Below are 22,653 nucleotides of genomic sequence, written 5' to 3'. Positions count from 1 at the left end.
CACAGGTATTAGTTTGCAGACTGGTCCACATAGGTCTGCATAGGAGCTGCATACACAAAACGGGTGGCCGTTTTTAATAAATACCTTTTTCCATTTTTATTTTTTAATGTGGCCATCCACTTTGCTTATCCCTCATCCTGACTCTGAATATACCTTATAATACTCCAGAACCTCTTGAGAAGCCTTATATCCTGAAGCAACTCTTTCATCTCAACAAGAGCTTCCGCAGCAGCCGATTTACATATATTAAAAGCATACGAAATGCTTAAATTATCGTCTAATTTACAGCAAAGGGCTATGCTTTATCTTATAATGCAGACTCAAGCTGCTGCAGAACCTCATTAACAAACTTACACCAGTACGTTGTCTCATTTTTGCTTTCTGTTCAATAGATTTTCCTGCTGCAGAACCTCTTTATCTGCATCCAACAGTACATTTATCCCCTTTATGCACCATGTCCAATTGTCTTACCTGAAATCCTTATGGAAAAACCTCAATCGCTCATGATTTTATGGCGTAAAGTCGCCTCTATCGCACCTGCTGAAAGTCCGAAACACGGTCTTGACTGCAGCGGGGCACTTGAATAGTTAAGTATAGTATGTTTAGCATTATTGTAATACTTTCCTTCCTTCCAGAGAGAAGAACGTGACTTTCTTAACAAGCAGCTAATATTTTAAACGCCGGCACGTCTCCCCCCCCCCCCACATTAGTGCATTCACTTCTTTTTTGTGGAGCAATCATTATTTCTCGCACTATAACCCATGCAGTATACATGTCTTGGAAATCTGCATCTGGTTTCCTTTAGCGGGCTTTGCCGCAAGCTGCCGGCTTTGTAACTTCTTGTATTTTGTGGCCCCTAATGAGGGAACTTGTACAAGTTCCTCCTGGATTTTTCCATCTGGGAGTTGTCACTTCTTTCCTTTCTGCAGCATGATTGCGACGTCTTGGTCTCCGTAATTACGTGTTGTAGGTGGCCGACTGACACGTCTATTTATAAGATGACATGTCGCATCTATCAGCTCTCAATTTGGCACAAGTCCCGCACTTCATGATGTGCACTCGTTAGCTATGGGAAAATAACAACCGATTAAGGACGGCTGGATGAGAACTTTCCCATAAATCTAGATCCATCTTCATGCAGAAAAAAGAAAGAAAAAAAACAGTGTCAGAACCCTAAGTAATGCGCATCTCTATATTTTCTTATGTTTGCCGGTGTGTGCACTTACTTTCAAAAAGAAAAAGCGTAGAAACCGATAATCAGCGGCGAGTAATTGCTGAAAGGTTATCGCGGGTCACTGAAAATACATGGTTAGGAGTTAAAGACCGTCAGATCGCTAAGGAAATAATCGCTGGGCACGATGCCTTGTCACTTAATTGGGATTTTACTGGAGTTTATGCCAACAAGAAAAGTCTCAAAAGACGTTTGTAGCATATTGCGAGGACGTGCCATCAGTTGCGACCCCGGTGAACCCGACAACAAAGTGGTTTGCGATGCTAGGAATGGTTTCATGGTCAACCATTGACTTCTGCGGGTCAACCATGTAGCTATCGAAAAAAGCTGGGAGTGGTATAGTATTCTGTGGGGGTCACGGTGGATGCATAATTGCAATAGAAATGTCTAAATCTCAACATTAGAACCGCCCGGTGATGCCCAAAACTGGCTAAATATCTCCACTTTTGGGAAAGGTTTACGTAAACTTTGGACCCCCTCCAATCTAAAAGTCATTGCTTCTCTTGCATTCCCCTTAGAGAGGCAGTGAGTATGCTTCACCGCCGCTCAATTCGCTCCCTTTTGTACTCTGCTTTCTCCGGTTGCCCCATAGAAAAAGAATGAGGCAGCGGTCGAGCTAGCGCACTGCCTCTCCGATAAGTGCCCTGTGTTTACAATCGGACAGGTTCCAGTGGTTATCTATATTATTCTGTAGATAGAAGATAATTTCTACCAATGGATTACCACTTTAGGATGGTTTTGCTGAGGGTAGCTTTAATTGTTAAGCTAGCTCAAGCCAAGGCTACATAGTAATTTTTAATATAAGTTGTCCAGCCATGGAACTTTTTACAACTTTTTCCACTAAAATGTTGTGTCTTTTAACTTCCACACTTTAGAAAACTTTGTGTTAGCCCATAGGGTTATTGCCATACACCAAGCATTAGCAGAAGTCATTGTCTTATCTATGGTTATTAGAGTTCCAGATAATTCTCCACTGGACCTCAAAGGTCCAGTCGAAGACAACCTCATTTGTACTTGACTTTGGAGCCAATTAGTTGCCACTCTTGACCCACCATCTATATAATAATCATAGTAATAATAATTGTTATTTAAGAGGGGGCATGTACTATCACCTATTCACATGATCGTTGATAAGTTGCTGATTGCTAAGAATCCAACCTCTGAAACCCCCACCAACCCTGAGATTCTCAAGAGTTCCTTGTTTGGTTGGCGTCATCGATGAACCTACGCACCACTACAGATGGAAACATCCGAGTACAATGAGTGATTCTAGCCAGGCTCATGGGCAACGATTGAAGCAGTGATAGTGTTGTACATGCTCAACCAAAGAGGTGCTCCAGAGCATTTTTTCTGATATCATAGGGGTTCCGGTGGTCAGACCCTCACCATTCAGCACCGATCACCTATTCAAGGACCAACCCCATCAATATCTAGTGGGCTCAAAAAGCCCTAGTCTGGCACTGGCCCATAGGCAGATAACAGATGCTTGTGTATTGATAGATGTACATTATTGGACATAAATTAATCTATTCAAGTTTAATCGAATTTTCCTCAAATTTTAGAAAATATTTGGATTGGCCAGAATATTTGCGATTCACCTCTGTTGAATACAGCTGGTAAACCACCCTTTTGCTGAATTATAGAGATAAAAAAGGGTTAAAAAAAAATCTTGGACATATTTGCCTTTACCTCTTTTGTACCTGTCCCACATCTACTGGTAATCCAATCAGCTTTTCTAGCTTCTGGCTTCATTCCAGCCTGGTCATCTATGCCATCACACGTTACACAAAATGCACCCTATGAATGGAAAATCTCACTGGAGTAATGATGGTAGAGCAATTGATGGTGGGACAAGTATGGGTCAGGCCAAGGAGAGTGTGATTTTTTTTTTTAACCCCTTTCCCAGATCAATTTTATTCATTGCGAATCTAATTCCTTTCCCCCATGTATTGAGCAAATATTTCTCGAATCGAATTTTTTGGACATTCTCTCCACTCCATAAGTTATGTGCCAGAAAAAAAGGGTTTAAAAAGTAATTATTAAAACTAAAAAAAAACCTTGAGCGAGTACAAGCATGCCTTTCAGGTATTGTGTTTCTCTTCCATACCGAGCACTATTATTTTAATGCTTAGGAAATAATGGACTTTCCCCGCCACGTCCTATAAAATACATTATCCCGGAAAGCTCTCATGTTTCTGGTAGCATGCAGCTAAATTATACCATCCCGAGGAATGTGTGCTCACGCTGCTGCCCCGCGCACATATGCAGTAGACGACGTATGCGGAGCGTGCTCAGGCCTGTCCCGAATGCTTGGCCCAGGCTTTAAAGTATCATGTGGATTAGGAAGAATATGTATAAATCTGTTTGGCTTATTGCTACAAGCGGCAGTTTATGGGCTTTGCTAACAAATAAATACAAGACATTTCATGTACCCAGAGGATGAACTAAATCCCAGTTCCTTGTACTGGACCATGTATGGGATTTTGCTTTTTTTTTTTCTTCGTTTCTAGGTTTGGAAAACCATTTTAGGAAATTTTGAGTTTAGCATTGGAAGTGGAAAAAGGTCATATATCATAAAGAGTGTCTCCCACTCTGGAGGACCTGTTCTGTCCTACATGACGGTCAACCCATGAATTAGTATAGACACTGTGCAATACTTAATATCACCTGCAGTGGCGCTACAGGATAATGCAGCACTTATTACCAGGCTTCCTGAAAGATTAGAGCTGATCCCTGCAGATTACAACATTTGTGGGACACTTTACCATGTATGCCTGTGCACTCCATTGACATGGATGTAAACCCTAAGAAAAGAGGTTTGCATTGTAAGCTCCTAAAATGAAGGTGGACTGTCATGTGTATATTCTTTTTTACAGAGCCCCATTAATATTTAGTTTCCTTTTTGGTCAGGCCTGTTATTTTCTTGCTGGTTCAGTTTCTTGGTGGACATCATGGCTCCATTGTGTCAAGGGCCAATTAGAGTCAGAAGAGTCTCACTGTTTAACAAGTGCTAGAACTAGAACCGGCATGTGGGAAGGATGGGTGTACTATAAAGATTTGGATATGTGAGCAGCATGGTGGCTTAGTGGTTAGCACCGATATTTTGCACTGTTCGAGTCACACTAAGGTCAACATCTGCAAGGAGTTTGTATGTTCTCTCCATGTTTGTGTGAGTTTCCTCCAGGTTCTCCGGTTTCCTCCAACACTCCAAAGACATACTGATAGGGAAATTAGATTGTAATTCTTTAATGGATTCCGTTTTGGTAACTAAAATATATATCCTAATGAGTAAGGCATGGAGTGGCAGGAGGACTGTTAAATTGGTTGTCATTCACTTAGGTGATCACTTACTGATCTGTAGGGGGGTATGACCACTAGGACCCGCACCAATCAACAGAACAGGGAAGATTTAAACTTGAAGGGGCACGTTTATCCCTATGACAAAATGGAGCAGCAGGCTGGACGCCCAACCACGAGCTATGGTTCTCTCTGGCGTTGCAAGAAAAAGCCAAACGCAGCACACAGCAGCCCCGTATGGAATGAATGGATCGATGGTTGAGCATGTGCACTTTCACTTCCATGTTCCACTCCACCCTAACGGGGATCTGCCAATTAGTTCGAATCACAACAACAACTACCTCACCCGACTTCATACATTGGAACGCTTGACCAGGAGTTCTCTATGTGGAGAGCAAAGTATACATCTCTCCCGACTTCACGCTAGTTGGAAGCTTGTCGTTAAATGAGAAGTGTCACCATCACGTTAGGCTTGTGGAGCCATTCATGACAGCAATTGCATAGTCATACTGTAGGTATTTGGTTTGCTGACTACATGGTGAAGATTAAAGTTCCATTACTCACATAGATGGGGTGAAACAAAGGGTATCATATTTTGCCATCAGAAATAGGGGAAATCTCTTGGACTCCTGGAAAACCAAGGAAATAAGGCTGTTGGCAGCTGACACTAAAACATTGACACTGTAACGTTCGGGAAACTTCCCCTCAAAATTTGAGAGTTCTTGGACTTTCAGTAAAGTTGGCAAATCTCCAGAGCATCCCAGAAGTCTAAAAACTGACCAAGAAATCGTATATATCAGGAACCTAGAACACTACAAAAACCAAAAACAACAAGGATCCCTAAAATCTAACTTTTATTATACAATAATAAAACTCTTTTCAGATCAATAGAAAATTATATATTAAGGCAATAATTTGTGTACCTAAAGAGCCCTAGGAAAAAAACTACACTTAGTTCTACCTGGCAGTGGGGGTTGGCACCCTACTTTGCTGCGGTGGGCGCCCCCACTCAGCGTCGACTCGCCCTCAACAATCCCTAGGATTCCCTAATTATGGAACCCTGAAAAAGGCCCTATAAGAACCCTATAGACGGGCCCTACCTAGCAGTGGGGGTAGGCACCCTAATGTAAAACGGTAGGCGCCCCCACTCACCGTCGACTAACCCTAGGGACCCTACAAGATCCCTAAAATAGGGAAAGAATAAATCCCAGAAGTCTCCCAGAAAGTGGTAATTGCTGAAGTGTGTGCCCCTGAAATTATTTGTCACGATACAAAACATTGGCATCCAGTTGCGCATTCATGGTGCGAAACAAGTACTGGGAATCGAGTGGTTTCTGTAAAAGGGGCATGGTTATGCAAAGAGACATTTCTGTGGCCAACTTTGTGTCCCACACTCACAAGTTTCCTACAGGGTCATTTTAAAAATTTGAGTGTAGGATTTATAATCACACACGAAAAAAATAACACTGCTCACCTGCCTGAAGTTTTCAGGTAGTCCACCTCCCTCTTTATATTACTTACTGGGCCTGCATTTTTTATGGTTGTGTTACATTTATATGTAGAGATAAAAAGAACCTGGCACTCAACTTAGGTTTCTGATGCAATTCAATTTATTCCTAGTACCAACAAAAGGTCATAGGAGACCTTCATCGGTTACGTACTAGCGTAGTATAGGCAGAGTAGTAGAAATAAGTGGTAAATCCGTTACCGCGTAGTCTGATTAATCAATGGAATATGGCCATCAAGCCGGATAGAGAAATATCCATGCTTCTGATTAGGCAGCTGTGTCCCGAGGGAAAGACACAGCTTCCACCGCTTGTCTGTGAGGATGGCGTGTACATTTATATGTAGAGCACAGGGGAAATACGAGAACTGAACAAGTATTCCAAGGAATAGGATATGTGGTTTACAGTCAGATAATTTTCTTCAAGAAACGGGACCCAGAAGCAATTGAGGTTATAAGAAGAGTGGAAAAGCACTCGAGGGCTGCAGGAACGGCCTCACGGATGTGAATTTGTATACCAAAGCTCTCACTTTTTAACTATAGGAAAGTAGACAGCCGCTGGAGTTATCTGTGGTTTTCTGTGAAGGGAAAAAGTAAACCAGCCTAGTTTTATTGGACATAGTCTATTGACTGACTTACGTCAGATGGAGCTTTCCTTACATGTGTTACTGTTGTAAACCACACCAGTGAGATGTAAGACCAACAAATACTTTCCTTAAGATTAGCATTACAGGACCTTCTCATCCTAGAGAAGAGCTGACCATGGAAATTATGCAAAACATCAGATAAATAGGATTAAGTGAAAAGACCATTGGCGGCGTATGACTCTGACTCAATATCGAAAGATGTCTGTTAAATGTTACTATAAGACTGCGTTCTCATGTTCTCACAGTAATGGAGTAAAGAGCCTGAAGTCCATGTAGCTTCTTTTTTTACATTTGACTTTTTGAACTTTTGCGGACTATTTATGCATCTCATATTCCGTTTCGCACATCTGGGCTACCAGATCACCAGCACTTCCCTGATGTCCTAGGATACAAACCCTCCATCCTAGCAGAAGCAATCTATCACAGATCTGGACAGGAGACTACGGGATCAAGCATCTAACTTTTGGCTTTCATTAGAGGCATTGTGGTTGGAACAGTTCTAGGGTACTGCACAAAATTTGCAGACGGCATCCCGTTCCACCATTTTGTTTTTCAACTATCTGCTTACTAAGGATGATGATGTGAAGGAGTGGTTGTTGGGTGGTGCCATTCAGCATCGGGTCCTCCGAAACCATGGCCCCAATAGTAGCCGCATGGTCTGCTGCTATTTTCATTATGCAATTGCCCACCACCTAGTCCTAGGTATCGGATTCTAAAGAGTCTTCTAGGTAAGTCTAAAAGTACAAAAGGACTGACTAAAATTGGAATTTGACATTCTATTCTACTTCTTCGTGGAGCCCTTCGCTGTTCAAGGCGCAATACAAATATGTATCCCAATAAACATATCGGCAACTAACCGTTGTCACAGAATACAATGGTGGAGAAATATTTTGCTTCTTCCTAATGTCATGTAATGTGAATGTTACTGATAACTAGATTCAAGCGTCCTGTGAACATTGATGCACACCGGTATTTTATTGATGCATGATGCGGACCGGTATTTAAGTTGGGTATTCGCCACCTTGTAACACGTACAAATTTTTCCACTGTTGATTCACTGGAAATATATGTTGGTGACGGATCCTCACTGCAGGTTCTCACAACTGCTTTTGTAGTGACAGTCTAAGGGGGAAAAAGAAGGATAAACTTTTCACACCAGGAGTCATAGACCCAGAGAGAAGGAACAGGACTACGACTCAGAGGAAGAGTCCTGTTGAAACAGAAGTGGACCATATTCCCACAGTAGTGGTGTCCCCAAAAAGGAGAAGCTATATTAAGAGGCAAGGTTCGACAAGAAGGTAGTAGATTTGAGTAAAAAAAAATTCATTGGACCCACATACATAGACCATGATTGCCAGACCTATGCCATGACCCTCCTCATAGTTTCAGCATCCCCGGCTCCTCTTGTGATTAGAAGGTCCGGCGCAACGTTATCATTACATCATGACTCAAGTATCATGTTACACTGAACAACTGATTAGAAGAGGTGCCAAGGATGCCGTCAAGTAGGAGGAGATTTTCAGAGCTCTGGTCCTCCGGCCACAGATTACTAACGTTGCTCCTGACTAGAGTCTCATTTTTGCTCATCTCAAACTAATATACATCACCCAATCAGGTCTCCAGAACTGAGGATCATTTAAGGTGAGGGGATTGTGGATTTTGGGGGTGTTCATTCCACTCGCTGAACAAAACAAGAACTTTCTCTTTGAATCAGCTGTACTTATTTTCTGTAAATCCGTTCCACCGCTCACAATATCCACTCTGGATGACAAGAGATGGATGAGCTTTAAAATTCCGCTTCTTCACAGCCCCAGGATCCCCGGCCACGATGTAAAATGATATGAATGCGGTTATTGCTGCGATTGAAGGAATGTGCTTCAGAATTTAGGGATGTGCAGTAATAGATCTGCTTAAAGATGACATTAATATATTGCGATACGCCAGCTATTTATTCCGCAAAGCTATTTGAGTTTAAGAATATTATCAGAATTTTAAAGGATTGGCCCTTAGTGTTGGTAATGATGCGAATCCCAATGATCACTAAGATGAAGGAGCCTCAGCGAACGCGTACAACTTGGGATGCATTCACATGTCCATTGTTCATGGTCGGTGATTTTCGATCCATGATTCTACGTCTCCAAACTCAACATGCATATTGAGCAGACAAACAGATGGAGATACAGTATGACCCGGTGCATTCATGTTTCAGACGGCAGCAGAGAGGCTCCTAAAACAGCATCGGCTTTCCATTTGGTGTCCATTTTTTTTTTTAGAATAGAATGAAAGTCCTGCACGCAGAAATTTGTCTCCCTTTCTCAAAAAACCCCCAACAAACCAAAGGCAGACTGTCCCCATATAAATCAGTGGGGCCGTTCACTTCCGTCTGGAAAGAGCCTTTATTATACTCCCTTACGGCGAGGTCCGGCCCGATGGGCGTCACTGGTCTTGATCTGGTGCCTCCTCTCTTCTTACGGTCGCCGTCCTCCTTTCCTGCTTCGTGAGGATGATGCGTCCTACATCAGAAAATGAGGACATTAGTCTCCCAGACTCTATGGCCCCCGATTCATCACTGTGGTTTCTCCAGTTTTCCCAGAGTATTTTTCTCTTTTGTGCCTTATTCTCTATATTTGTTGTGCCACTTTTTAAGTTGTCTTTCTTTTTTTAAGTCTTTATTATTTTCCTCAACTACTTTTCTTATCCAAATATTTTAGACCGTTTTATGAAATGACACTTACCAAATGTCACATTTTTCTTTTTGAGGCGCCCCTGACTCCAGTTCTTGCCTGAAGTAAGTCGGAGTCGCCATTTTGAAGAATTTAGTGCACCAAAAAAAATCAGCAAATACAAGAAGAAAAATAAATAAATCAAGATAAACTGTGTGTGCCCAAGTACCTACATGTTATAACAACAGTCTATGTGGCAGTGATGCAGTTCAAAATTCACATATAGTACAGGGCGCTCAAAACTATGTTCTCGTCATCAGCATCTATGCCTCTTTTAATGCATCCCATTATTTTATTTGCCTTTACCAGCAGCTGCCTGACACTGGCCACTAAAGTAGGGCTTATCGTCCTCGCATACACCCAAGTTTTTTTCAGTCACATTTTTAACCAGTGTTTTACAATTTTGCCCATGATTATACATTTTATTTCCTCTGCTCAAGTGCATGACCTTACATTTATCTACATTAAATTTCAATTTCTCAGCTCAAGCTTCCAGGTTCTATAAACCCCTCTGTAATATTAAACTATCCTCTGTATTGATTAATATCAACTGTGAAATTCTACTCTGTATGCCCCCTACAAGGTGATAGTTTGATATCTACAAAAATACTACTTTGATTAAAAAATACAATGATTACCATATTAGTTGTATTTTATGTTTTCCTGTTTGGTAAATAACATTGCCGACAAATCCTTAAAATCAGACTCTTCCCTCCGTCCTCCTCGCTGCCCAATGGAGGCCGGTTTCTCTTACAGAGAGATTCATATTGGAAATCTCACCATTCTTTGTGCTGTGAAAGCTGATTCAAATGGAAATTGCAAAAGGCTTGGGAGACTTTGTTCTTTGCACAGCAAATCTCCTTAGACAATGTAAGGGGGTAAGAGAGAGGTTCTGCCGGAGTGTCAAAGTAAAAAAAGAGTTTAGAAAATAAATTACACGATTCTCTAGAGAGAGGTAAAGGACTGTGAAAAAAAAAAATGGCAGCACACAGCAAATCTCCAAGGTGTTTAAATATGGATAAATGATACTGAGCTTTTAGAGTTCTGGAAGAAGCCGTGTAAAGATTTCCTTTATATTTATGGGGTTTATTTTACACCAATGATTTAAATCTTTTGGCTCTAGGACATTTTATTCCACCATTGTATTTCACAATCACAGGCGATCTCATGCTGTGATTTAATTATAGAAGGAAAATTAAATAATACAATATATATATATATATATATATATATATATATATATATATATATATATATATATATATATATATATATATATATATATATATTTATGTGACTTTTTAACATATTTACTTGGCTAGGATGGAGCTGCAATACCAAACACTACGGATATGTATAGTTGATCAAGTCGTGGAAAACCACAGTTTTTGACCACATAAGTAGTTGTAGAAAGATCGTTGTCTCTCTCAGAATCAACACTTCTTGAAAGCGGTCGTCTTATCTTCATAAATGGGTAAAATTGCAAAATGTTTGTAAAATTAAGCAACTTTGCAATTTACTTTTTTTTGTTCACTGCTCGTTTTCATAGGCAAGGAGTGCAGCGCTTACAGGCTCTCTCCCTTAGAGCTTGCAAGCGATGCTGTCGATCCAGCCCGCCTCATTGCCACTGCAAACAACTGCCAAACTGCAAAAACAAAGTTTCTTCTGCTTGCAGAATCGGAGCTCACACATTTCAGGCCAGCAGCGTCACAATGCTACTTGTCCAAATTGTTAATCAGGAGTGCATTGCTCCCCCCAGCAAACAGGAAGCTGGGAGGCAGGGGAGCTGTGTGCTCCTGAAGACAGCATGAGACAACTTCTTTTAGTCTTCTCAAGGCTCTTGCTGCTAAGGAGATGATTCCTGATACTTCATCATGCAGGGGTGAACTTATAGTGATATGGACCCCTCACGGTCCTTTCTAGGTCTGGGGCCCTTTGTGACTGCCCTAATGGTCAATTTGCTCTTGATATCAAGAGCAGAAACTTCCAACTGTTGGCTCTGATGACTTCATCTGGAGAAGGGTTAGGTCAACACTGATTTAGAAGGCAATCTCTGCCAACAGGATCCATGGATCCTTATCTTACCCCAATAAAGACCTCTCGATGACGCCCTGGCTCTCATGGATAGTGCCTGCTTACCTGCCGTGATGAGAGAGCTGTTATTAGTAGAGTTCGTGCTTTGGAGTCTCAGAAGACGGTTCATCCTGCCACCACGTAGTCCGCATGGACCTAGCGTTGAGTACCTGAAATTTTAGACTACATGCTGATGGAAGGCATCGTTGACACAAAAGCCATTTTTTTTTCTTTTACTCTTGAAACGTTTTTAGTTCCTTAAAAGAAAAATAAGAATGTAAAAGAGGACAATGCGGAGATACAGAAGAGGACAAATGCAGCACATGTATAGGTATAGTAAAAACAAGCGATGTGTGAAAAAATGGAGAAGAGGTATAAAGAAACGGAAGGAAGGGGGGAGGTGAAGGATGACACACCACCTGCCTAATCCCATAATAGAGAAAGAGGTTTTAGGAAGTGACCCTGCTACATCTGCCAGGAGGGCACCTAGATAAGCCCCACCAGATCTCTAGTATGATGAGGTCGATAATAGCCTGATATTGTAACAACGGGATGACATTGTTCCTTAGGAAACAGATATAGAACAAAAGGGCATTAACAATTGGACATTTTTGTTTTTTTCTCTGACGGGTGGTTGTATGCGTGCGACTTTATCAAACTAATCAGTGAAAGTATTGAGAAGTGGGTGGCTTATTTGCTTTTTACTAATGATATGGTCCCACATATTCTTCAGTACATGGAATATATTTTCCTACAGTACGTAATTTCGCATCTGCCATGGTATCACATGGATTTTCATTTTTGTGTTACTGATGAACCTCTAAACTTGTAGGATTGAGGGACTTAGTGCTGGATTGTCCCTATTGTTCTGTGATCTTTAATTAAAAGGGATTTTACAGTTAATAAGAGGTCGGTAGATTGAAGATCCGATTACTGGAACGCTGTGGCCCCATCACTGTATCAGTCATAATAATGTCTATACAAAAGTGACTGTGACTGGTAACTGTGGCTTAATGAGGACTTTTCATTAGATCCCAAGTGTCCTGTTTTTATTCTTATTTTTATCCTGCTGCTCCTGAGTGTGCCATTTTTTGTTTTTCTGAAATCCGCCATACGGTTCCAAAGATATGGACCGTTTTATTTTTCATAGCCTTTACCCAGGAGGTGCAGTTCACAGGATCCTCAGGGGTGTGTCTTAAGGCTGCTCTACATAATGATCCTGTGAGCCACACCCCTTTGTTAAAACCAGAAAAATAAGCACTTAATAAAAAGGCCCATATCTCTGGAGCCATATGGTAGTTTTCAGAAAACCAAAAAACGCAATAAACCAAATACTCGGGAATAAAAGAAGAGCAAAAACTGGACTGTTGGCTGGGATGAGCTGCGGTACCAGGCACAATCACACTACTGTTGATCAATAGGGGATCCTGTGGGTTGATCTTACGTAATTATAGATTAACTAGATGGTGGCCCGATTCTAACGCATTGGGTACTCTAGAATATGCATGTCTACGTAGTATATTGTACAGCCCACGTAGTATATTGCCCAGCCACGTAGTATATTGCCCAGCGACGTAGTATATTGCCCAGCTACGTAGTATATTGCCCAGCGACTTAGTATATTGCCCAGCGACGTAGTATATTGCCCAGCGACGTAGTATATTGCCCAGCGACATAGTATATTGCCCAGTGACGTAGTATATTGCCCAGTGACGTAGTATACAGCACAGAGCCACATAGTATATTGCACAGCGATGTAGTATACAGCACAGAGCCACGTAGTATATTGCCCAGCTACGTAGTAGATTGCCCAGCTACGTATGTCACAGGTTAAAAAATAAAAAATAAACATACCTTCCGATCCAAGGGCCCCTTGTAGTTCTAACATACTCACCATACTTGTAGTTCTGCCGCCTGTGCGCGGTACAGGCGGCAGCTTCCGGTCCCAGGGTGTGATGACGTCGCGGTCACATGACCGTGACGTCATGGCAGGTCCTTCTGCCATACGATCCTTGCTACCGGAACTTGCCGCTTGCACAGAGCGGTTACCGGAGGGTGGCGAGCAACGGGAAAGGTGAGTATATAACGATTTTTTATTTTTGTTTATTATTTTTAACATTAGATCGTTTTACTATTGACGCTGCATAGGCAGCGTCAATAGTAAAAACTTGGTCACACAGGGTTAATAGCGGCGGTAACGGAGTGAGTTACCCGCGGCATAACGCGGTCCGTTACCGCTGGCATTAACCCTGTGTGAGCCGTGACTGCGGGGAGTATGGAGCGGCCGCCCGGCAGTGACTGCAGGGGAGTAGGGAGGGACTAATCGGACTGTGCCCGTCGCTGATTGGTCGCGGCAGCCATGACAGGCAGCTGGCAAGACTAATCAGCGAATTAATAACCGTTACGGAAGTTGAGGACAGACAGACAGACGGAAGTACCCCTTAGACAATTATATATATAGATAGCCTGAGATTTGTTTTTATTTATTTATTTTTTTAACAGAAAAAAAATAAATTGCATAGAAGATCAGCACAAACCATAAATCTTAAAAAAAAGTTAAATTAGCTAAAACAATAGAAAAATATTAAAAGCGATAGCGGTATATATTGCGTACATTTTTTTTTCCATTTTCGTGAGAAAAATCTCTGAACAAGGGCATGGCGGCCTCTGGATTATTTTATTTTCTCTCTGTATGTGTGCATTTCTCAGAATGTCATTGTGCCAGAGAGGGTCTTATTGTTCTTCGTAGAACTGGTTTGCTTATGTCTAAATTCAGTAAGGCAGAAAGCGCAGCTGCACAGATAATACATTCTCCCCAAGGGCTTTGGCTGAGCAAATTAGGTGTCAATGGGGTGCCTGTGCAGGCAGTACTTCCTCTAATTAGTCTCCCGAGCCTAGTCGGTGGCAGGTAGAAGATGATCTAATCAGTTACTCTCCGTCTGATGCTTGCAATGTGTAGAAATCCTAGCAGGCATGGTCTGCTCCCACAGGTCATTCACCTGCACAGCAAGAGTCCTTGTTTTCCTTTTTCATCTTTTTATTTTTCTATAGCATGATGCATTTTTGGAATCGTGATTCACCCAAAATGTCCGCTTTGTCCTGTGCAAAACCATCGAGCATTTCATTTTACTACTTTATATTAACTCTAAGCCTAGATTTGTTGTAAAGCGACTATTATTTGACAATGAGATATCAAGAATGATGTGTGAGCTTAAATCAATATACAAGGAAATCTGGAAAGACCGTACCATGGTTCTGCTGATTAAACATCCAGTAGAGCACACTTGCCAATTTTTCCAACCCTCCCAGAAAAAGGGAAGATGTCACTGACTCCCGGAAGATTCAACAAAATTCGTGAGTCCTATGAAAACAACCAAACCTTTCTGTTACTGAAGGTTTTTTGTGTGCCCAGGTGTCTAAGGGAGGCAGGTACTAAAGCACGGAGGTGGGATAGTCTGAAACTAGCCATACACATTAGATGGCTGCCGGCTGAACTTTGGCTGGCAGCCATCTCAGCCGACTTTTCTGGTGCACCTGTGTTCTCTATGAGAAAGCCGTACCCCTGACTGTGGCCGGTGACTGTTCTCCGGAGAACAGTAAGATTGGCCGCCCGAAATCAGACATGTGCAATTTACATCTCCCCTGACCATCAGTTGGCCGCGCCAACTATACCCATTTTGCCCCAACTGCTGTTTTTTGTCAATGGCCAGTAACGACAAGAATGCCAAGGGTAGAGAACGAAGTTGAAGTTCCAGGGCTTTCGTACCAAACTGTAACAGTCTTTATAAAAGGGGTTGTCCACTATCCAGAAAACCTCTGTTTCCCTCTAATAAAATAACAGCACTTATGCTCACCTCGGTGGCAGGTGCCATTTCAGCGGTGTCGGCACTGGCTCTCCCGGAGCTCATATGACTTCAGCGGTGGCTTGACTCTCCTCTCCTATGGATGTAATTGACATCCGGAGGAAGTGGGAGGGCAGCAGCAGCTCTCACTTCCTCTGGATTTATAGATTTATCCAAAGGAGGTGAGCGTGAAGTCAGCACTGATTGGCTGCAAGGATTATGCGACATAATGTCATGTGAGCCCCGGGAGAGCCACTGCCGACACCGCTGGAATGGCGCCGGCACTGGAGGAAAGTATTATTATTTTGCTGGGTGGAAATATAGGGATTCAGAAGGGGTTGTCCTAGTAGTAGGCAACCCCTTTAGCCATCAGACCATTGAGGCCAAATAAGCACCAGAGCCTGGCTCTGATTCCAACCTGTGCGCCCACCTACAATTGGGCCGTTAGTCAGAGAGAAGGGGAGACATAGGAGCAGTGTCGGACTGGGGTGCCAAGGCCCCACCAGTAACATTGACTTTGGGCGCCCACTTTTCACCTGCATACAAATATTACACAAATACTCAAATTTACCAATATCTCTATATAATCAACTGGGTAGTTTGGTTAATGAATGATGAGATGATGCTTTTTCTGTATGGAGTTAATCAAGTGAATTATACCAAGTACTGACCATACACTGGGGTTGGGAACCCACCGGGGATTGGCCTGTTGCCCTATGGCCCAGTCCGAGCCTGCATAGGAGCAACTGCAAGGAGCTTGCGAGGCTTAGCCGGAAGCAGTAGACCATTTCTTAGTTGGCTTACATGTTACATCACTATGGGGTGTAACGATATCAGAATGTGCAGATTATTGAGGTATTTTTTTGCATTTTTAATATTACTTTTTTTTTTAAAATGGCACTAGTTTCTTTACAGATAAAGATTTTGGCATCTAGTCACTTTTTGGAATGACGAAGTCTTTCACGGTTGCTGCTCTTATTTCTATAACTTATGTTCAGTTCTAGAAGAATTTTCTTTTAAAAGTGCTGAAAATCCATTTATCGCCTAAAATGTTTAAGTTTTGCAAAACTTAAAAAAAAAAAATTGCCGAGCTTGGTTCTTCAGACTATATAATGGAAAGTCAGCACTTAATGGTCTAAGTGTGTGATGGTCTTCAAGGACATGATCTCCTTAAAATATATATACGCATGCACTGAAGCCATCAAACGAGTCTTTAACAGACGATCTACGATAATGGTCCCCAACCTTGTGTAGCTTACCAGTCACTTTCAAGTAGACAAGATGTACTGAGCCACGATGAACATTTAACCCCTTCCATTCCCGTGAAATTAAAAGGCAGATGGCACGGTGCCTGTGCAAGAAACCTGTTATCCTACGCGTCGAGGCTTTGATGGTGCGGTCAGGATGTCACACTTACAACCTAATCCTAGACGGGGAACTAGAATATTCAGTTCCAAGTTACTAAAAAAAACAAAAAACCTCTAAATACGGCTCATTATGTTGGAATTTGGAGATGATAATATGATAATCAAGGGCAGGGTTCCACTGCTAAGGAATGATGACGTCTCCCTTGATGCAGGTTCTTGTAGGGTTAGACTAGAGTATGCAATACAGTGTTAAAAAATTTTGGTAAACAAAAAATTTGTTTGGTCACAGATGGGTAATATCAACAGAATGACTTGCATGGAGACCTGAGTGTTTGGGGCCAGGAGAAGGTGACCCTTTAGATACCATTCTAGGGCGGCTTCACCACGGATGAAGGACATTTCCTCTACAGTTCTTTTATAAATTAACAGTCTTCTAAAGTTTTCAAGGCAAAAACGTCTATTTCTAGAACATATGTACACACGTCCTCAAGTGATGTAATAAGGCCGGACGATATATTGCCGTGTGTAAAGATAAAATAAAATACAAATATTTATTTAGTTTATAAAAAATAAAAACAAAACCAGATTAAAAATATATCATCAAGCTTATGGAACATGAAGAGACACATGTGCATGGGAGTAAATCATATAAAGTAATGATACTGGTACGCACAAATAATATTCCATCTTAAGTTCTAATGAAAGATTTGTTTTAGCACTCGAATGAAGCAATCCAGTGATGTGTTAATGCTATCTGAATATGCATGTAGAGGGCTATTCATCCACAATGAAAGTGCATATCAAATGCTCGGAAAGTGACCGGTGCATTAAAAAAGTGATCAGTGCAAATCCTTACAAAAGATGTTGTTCAAAATAAACCTGAGAATCATCAAGTTTGATCAAAATTTAGAGATGGTACTTACAAAGTGTAAGTGTCATGTGCATAACTCCCGGCTACGCCATGCTCCTACCCCGACAGCGCCGTTTCGCTAAAGAGCTTCTTCCCCTTGTGTTGCACTTAGTCTTCCCACACTATGACAATGACCGTTACGGTTTAAGGACTTAATGCATCAAAATGTATTACTAAGCTTACATATAAGGCCAAGGATAAGATTAGGAACAGTTTTTTCCCCATGTAATTTTTCTCCAAAACTTCCAAAGGTGATACAGAGCTAATCAAAATTTTGTTTCGGTAAATTACTAAACAGAATGGGAATTGGAACATATTCCTCCCTAAGAAATCAGGAAAAGATGTTCCAAAAACTCTCAGTAGGGATTATTCCAACCCAACCCAAAAGGTGCACTTCCGTTGCAGTATTATAGGCAATGAGCATTCCTAGAAATGTTTATTTCCCAAAAACAGTGCCGTTTAAACAGGTTGCCGATCACCTGAAGAACGAGCAAAACGATCATTCATCCTGTGAAAGTTTTCTTAAAAGATCCGGAACCGTGCCGCTGAGAACAAATGCAACCTAATCGCACAGAAAGATCGACTACAGATCATTCTGTGAACACTTAAAACACTTTCTGCCTATCAAAACAGACCAACAACCACCGACCTGAAAACATGCCGATCGGCAGTTGTTTAACGCCACTCAACTGGTGTACATGTACCTTTATGGTGATTGGAAATAGTAAAACCATTTGGTTCTTGTATTTCCATAGATCTGAATGGTCTAACGTTGAAGCAGAATGGTTTTGACGGAGCATTACTGGTTGACCTTACACAGCCATGATTCTTCGTAAGTTAGTGGGAGTTGGGCAGTTAGGTTAGCGTTTATTTTGCAGAGTTTACGAGTTTTCAAAATCACGAGGAGTTATCAAAACATGAGTTGATTAGACAGTTGGAGAGCTTCTGCTCCAAAAGCTCAACAAACAAAACCTCACACCCTTTCAAGTTACAACTCGGAGCCAAATGGGTCAACTATTTACTTCTGGGTTCCAATGAATGAGCATTGAGGTCTGACTCCTAAAACTTTAAAAAAAAAACCCTAATGATTAAGAAAACAATATTTTTTAGATATTTTAGCTCTTTCGATGGCCATTGGTCAAACTTTTTTATTTACCCATCATGTTGACTTTGTGTTTTCTTCTTTTCCAGGAGAAAAAAAAAGTCAAAAATTTCAGAAATTCATGGAAGGAGAAGACATTTGCCTTATGGAGAGAACTTTTGGCGGTTGATCATCAACCATAAGCTGACTCATCACTCGAAACAATATTCCACTCACTTATTTGCTTCAAGCCTTGCACGCAGTTTGCTACCTTGTGATTTATATGAAGATTAAAATGTAATATCTACATGGCATTTTTTTTATGTTATTTTCTCCGATTTCATTTAAGACAACACATACGTATATGCTCATGTCTCTAAACCTTCCTAAGTTTTTCCTACAAGGCTGTGAGCCTAGAATACGACTATTTATTGGTTTGCAAGACTTTTCTTAGCGAAAAGCGAAAAAGAAAAAAAATCTCGTTTGCAATAAATGTTTGAAGCAAATTCATACTGGATCATTTAGTATACATTTCTATACAAGGACTTTAATATCATTGGGCGCTGGGACCTGTTCTTATAATTAGCAATATTTTGTTGAACATTCAAGCTGTTAATACGAGGCTTTGGATGAGAAAACATTGACATTTGTACTTCGCTATAACATTGTGTAATGTATTCATGGTTTTTAGAATAAAGCATATATAGAATATGAATGGAAACGCGCGGGGGACGGGTTGTAATTTTCTTCACTTTTGGAGCTGTGGTCAATTTTAAAGAGAATTATTTTTTTTTTTTTTAAATTGCATTCCATTTTATTCTGATGGTTCACACTGATATTCAAAGGGACCATAAAAACAAAAACATCAAGTCCATTACATAAACTTCTATTACCCATTTGTAATACTCAGGTTTCTTTTTACAAGTTTATTACTCACTCTTCACCTACATGAAGCAGCTCTGCCTTCCTGTATCCCAGCACGAGCTGATGTGTCAGTGTGAAGCTGAGAGATGCATTGAGCCGAAATTCTGTGCAGAACCCTTGAGACAAATTTTGTTGGAGGGCAGTGTGTTTTTTTTTTTATTATTAAAGAGGTAAATGCCCATAAAATCAAAATGTCTATCTGTATAGATAAAAAAAAACCTCTCCCCCTCATTGTTATTTAATAGAGGAACTGTCATAAAAAAAAAAAAATAAATATATATATATATATATATATATATATATATATATATATATATATATACATATATTTGACCTGGTAAAAATGCCACTATTCTTCTGAATCCGGGGATGTTTTTCTTTTGTTCCTGCTCCTCTCTGTTCCTGAGATATGGCCCTGTTTTCCCTGTACATAAATCTTGCATTTTTATTGGTGGGCGTGGTCATCAGGGAAACTTAGTTGAGGACCACGCCCACTTGACTTAAAAAAAGGAAATTACTTGCAAGGAAGAGGAGGCCATATCTCAGGAAAAGAGAGGCACAGGAACAAAAGAAAAACAACACCAGATTCAGAAGAACAGCAGCATTGACAGCAGATCATAAAATTACATATTTATGGCAAGTGACAGGTCCCCTTTAAATTTGCATTTTTAGTTGAAAATGTTTGACATCGAGGCCTCGTTTTACGCTAATGTCCCCATCATCATAATCTCTTGCTTTGCGCCATTTTATAAAACGCGGCAGTCCTTTAAATAATGGATGTCCTTGTTCCAGGAACTCCATAGTCTAGAGAGGAGTAGGAAGGAGTTCCTAATTGTGGCATATAAAGCAAGATCCCGCAATGATCTCTATTAAAGTCTTTCATAGTAGAATTGCAAATGTAAATTAGGGGGAAAAAAAATCACTTATTGTGAAAGGGGTGGCCCATCTCTGGACAATGACAGAATGGTACCCCCAAGAATGAAATAGTCAATGACTGTCTCACTACTAAGAATACAAATCACTTGTAATCGATGTTAGAATCCAAGAGCAAGTGTACAATTTCTCTGCAGTGCCACCACAGGGGAAATAAGGAATTGCATGGTGTAATCAGTGGGCTGTAGTTTATCCCCATTCGAGGTAATTACTCTGAATTCCCCTAAAAAATATATATTTTTAATTTCAAAATGGCTACTTCTTTCTGGAAACCTCCTTTCCATATTCCATATGGGCAGTAATCTACTAAAAAGAAAAACATTGTTTCTTAGCTGGAGCAAAGAGCTGTAACAAAATGGTTGGCTTTGGCTTCTGATGTGTTCTCAGGTCAACCATGCTTTCCATAGTCACCCAGTAGAGATTGAACAATTTGATTTGTGCTGCCTTGGATCTAGTGTCCAGTCTGCTTCTTTGCCGCAACCGGTTTTACTTCTGCATGATCAGGTTGATGATGGGCGCCTCCAGTGCTTACTGGGTCTTACGACATCATGGTGTTGTGGCGCCACTCACACATGATGTTGTGTGATGTCTAGTATCGAAGTCTCACTTGACGTCTTAAATGCCAGAGACGCCCAAGGATGATGGATTCATAAGTGAGGATCGGCTGTCTCGGAGGACCAGAATGGCCGCCAGACCACAGCAGCATAAATCGAATTGCCCATCTCTATCACCCAATCTTTTCAATGGTCACCATGTCATGATACATTTTCCCTACAGTGGCCGCAGGAGGCAGAAAAGAAAACTTGCAAAAAATGTAAAATAATTCCTTGCAGCCTGTAGCCTCACGATCATGGTGTGCACTTCTGCATTTTGAGAGATTAAATACAGGGATAATTTATATTACATATCATTTCACAAACCAAAGCAGTTTCCAATTTTTTGTCTTTTATACATTCCATACCGATTGCATAATGTGCATTATGTCTATTTTTTGGCCTTATTGAGTCGTTCCAGTTCCAACTTGAAAGGCAATAAGCCTAGAACATTTGATAGAATATCCACAGGTTCTCATTGCTAACTGGAAATGGAGAACTTCCTGACCTTCAGTGCTGCATTTAGATTGACCTTACAAAAGACAAAGGGCAGAATCCTTTATACTTTTTCCATTATTTAATTTATTCCAGATATGAACAGAATGGCAGATCCCAAATTATGGGATATCTCTTACTGGCTCTAGAAAGATTTGGGAGCCAACTATGTTTCCCCTTTTCCTGCTAGTACATTTAGTGTTGATCCCAACAGCTAAGGTCATGTTTGATTGTTTAGTTATTTATTCTTGGTCAAGCAACCATTGTATGGTTTTGAGAAGATAAATTTATTGCGTCTTAATAGGAGATGCCATATTTTTCCAATCGATGCGGGTCCCATCTCTTGCACCCAGATCTACCTCGAGAATGGAGCTCCGTGATGCACCACTATCAGTGGAGAGGTGGCCGCATATCTGCGACTTGGTCCATTCACTTGTGTGGAAGTTTCACAACTTCCAGAACAAACATACATATCCTGTTAATAGGCCACACGTGTCCCAGATGGGACAACCCCTTTAATTCAATAACAAAGGGCTACAGGGAAACGTCAAGTTTCCCCAAGTTGTTTTACAAGTTCAGCCCAGTAAGTGGCTTCCAAACCAATGCTATTCCTCAGTCTATTAACCTGCCTTTATCAGCATTTATAACAGAATGTTCTCATTTGGAGTACAGCTGATGGCAGTGAAAGGTCAGCAGTGCTCCTATCTCCTCCTCTTAGAGTTGTCCTCATCAGAACAATCTCCTGTATCAGCTTATCCCCAGAGATAGGGCTCTTTCGAACATCCGTGTTCATCGGTCTGATTGCAATGCACAAAGTGGCCATGTGTCTTGAGACCCAGAGCGCGATCGGAGATCAGAGCGATGATCATCTGAAAGAGTCCTTCATGAGACACCGATACTGAGCTGACTCTTTTACTGCCAGCATCTGTACTCCAAATGAGTAATCCCTCAATAAAGTAATATGAAAAGTTTCATAATTTTCCATGCTGGACAAAATTATAAAAAATAAATAAAAGGTTTCTTTTTAAAGTTC

General features: G+C 41.0%; 1 protein-coding gene across 4 annotated transcripts in view; it reads left to right on the top strand.

The window, feature by feature from the left end:
• CDK14 (cyclin dependent kinase 14) overlaps positions 1-19,396 on the top strand; it is a 484,203-nt gene extending 464,807 nt beyond the window's left edge. For all 4 annotated transcript variants that reach the window (XM_077268230.1, XM_077268229.1, XM_077268232.1 and 1 more), the window contains one exon: positions 18,786-19,396. The gene's annotated coding sequence lies outside the window, so the exon portion shown is untranslated. The remainder of the gene's footprint in view (positions 1-18,785) is intronic.
• Positions 19,397-22,653: the final 3,257 nt, after the last annotated feature.

This window comes from Ranitomeya variabilis, chromosome 6, assembly GCF_051348905.1.
Source record: "Ranitomeya variabilis isolate aRanVar5 chromosome 6, aRanVar5.hap1, whole genome shotgun sequence".
NCBI lineage: Eukaryota > Metazoa > Chordata > Amphibia > Anura > Dendrobatidae > Ranitomeya > Ranitomeya variabilis.
Note: the sequence above shows the minus strand (reverse complement) of the source record. Positions and strands in the feature narration are given on the sequence as shown.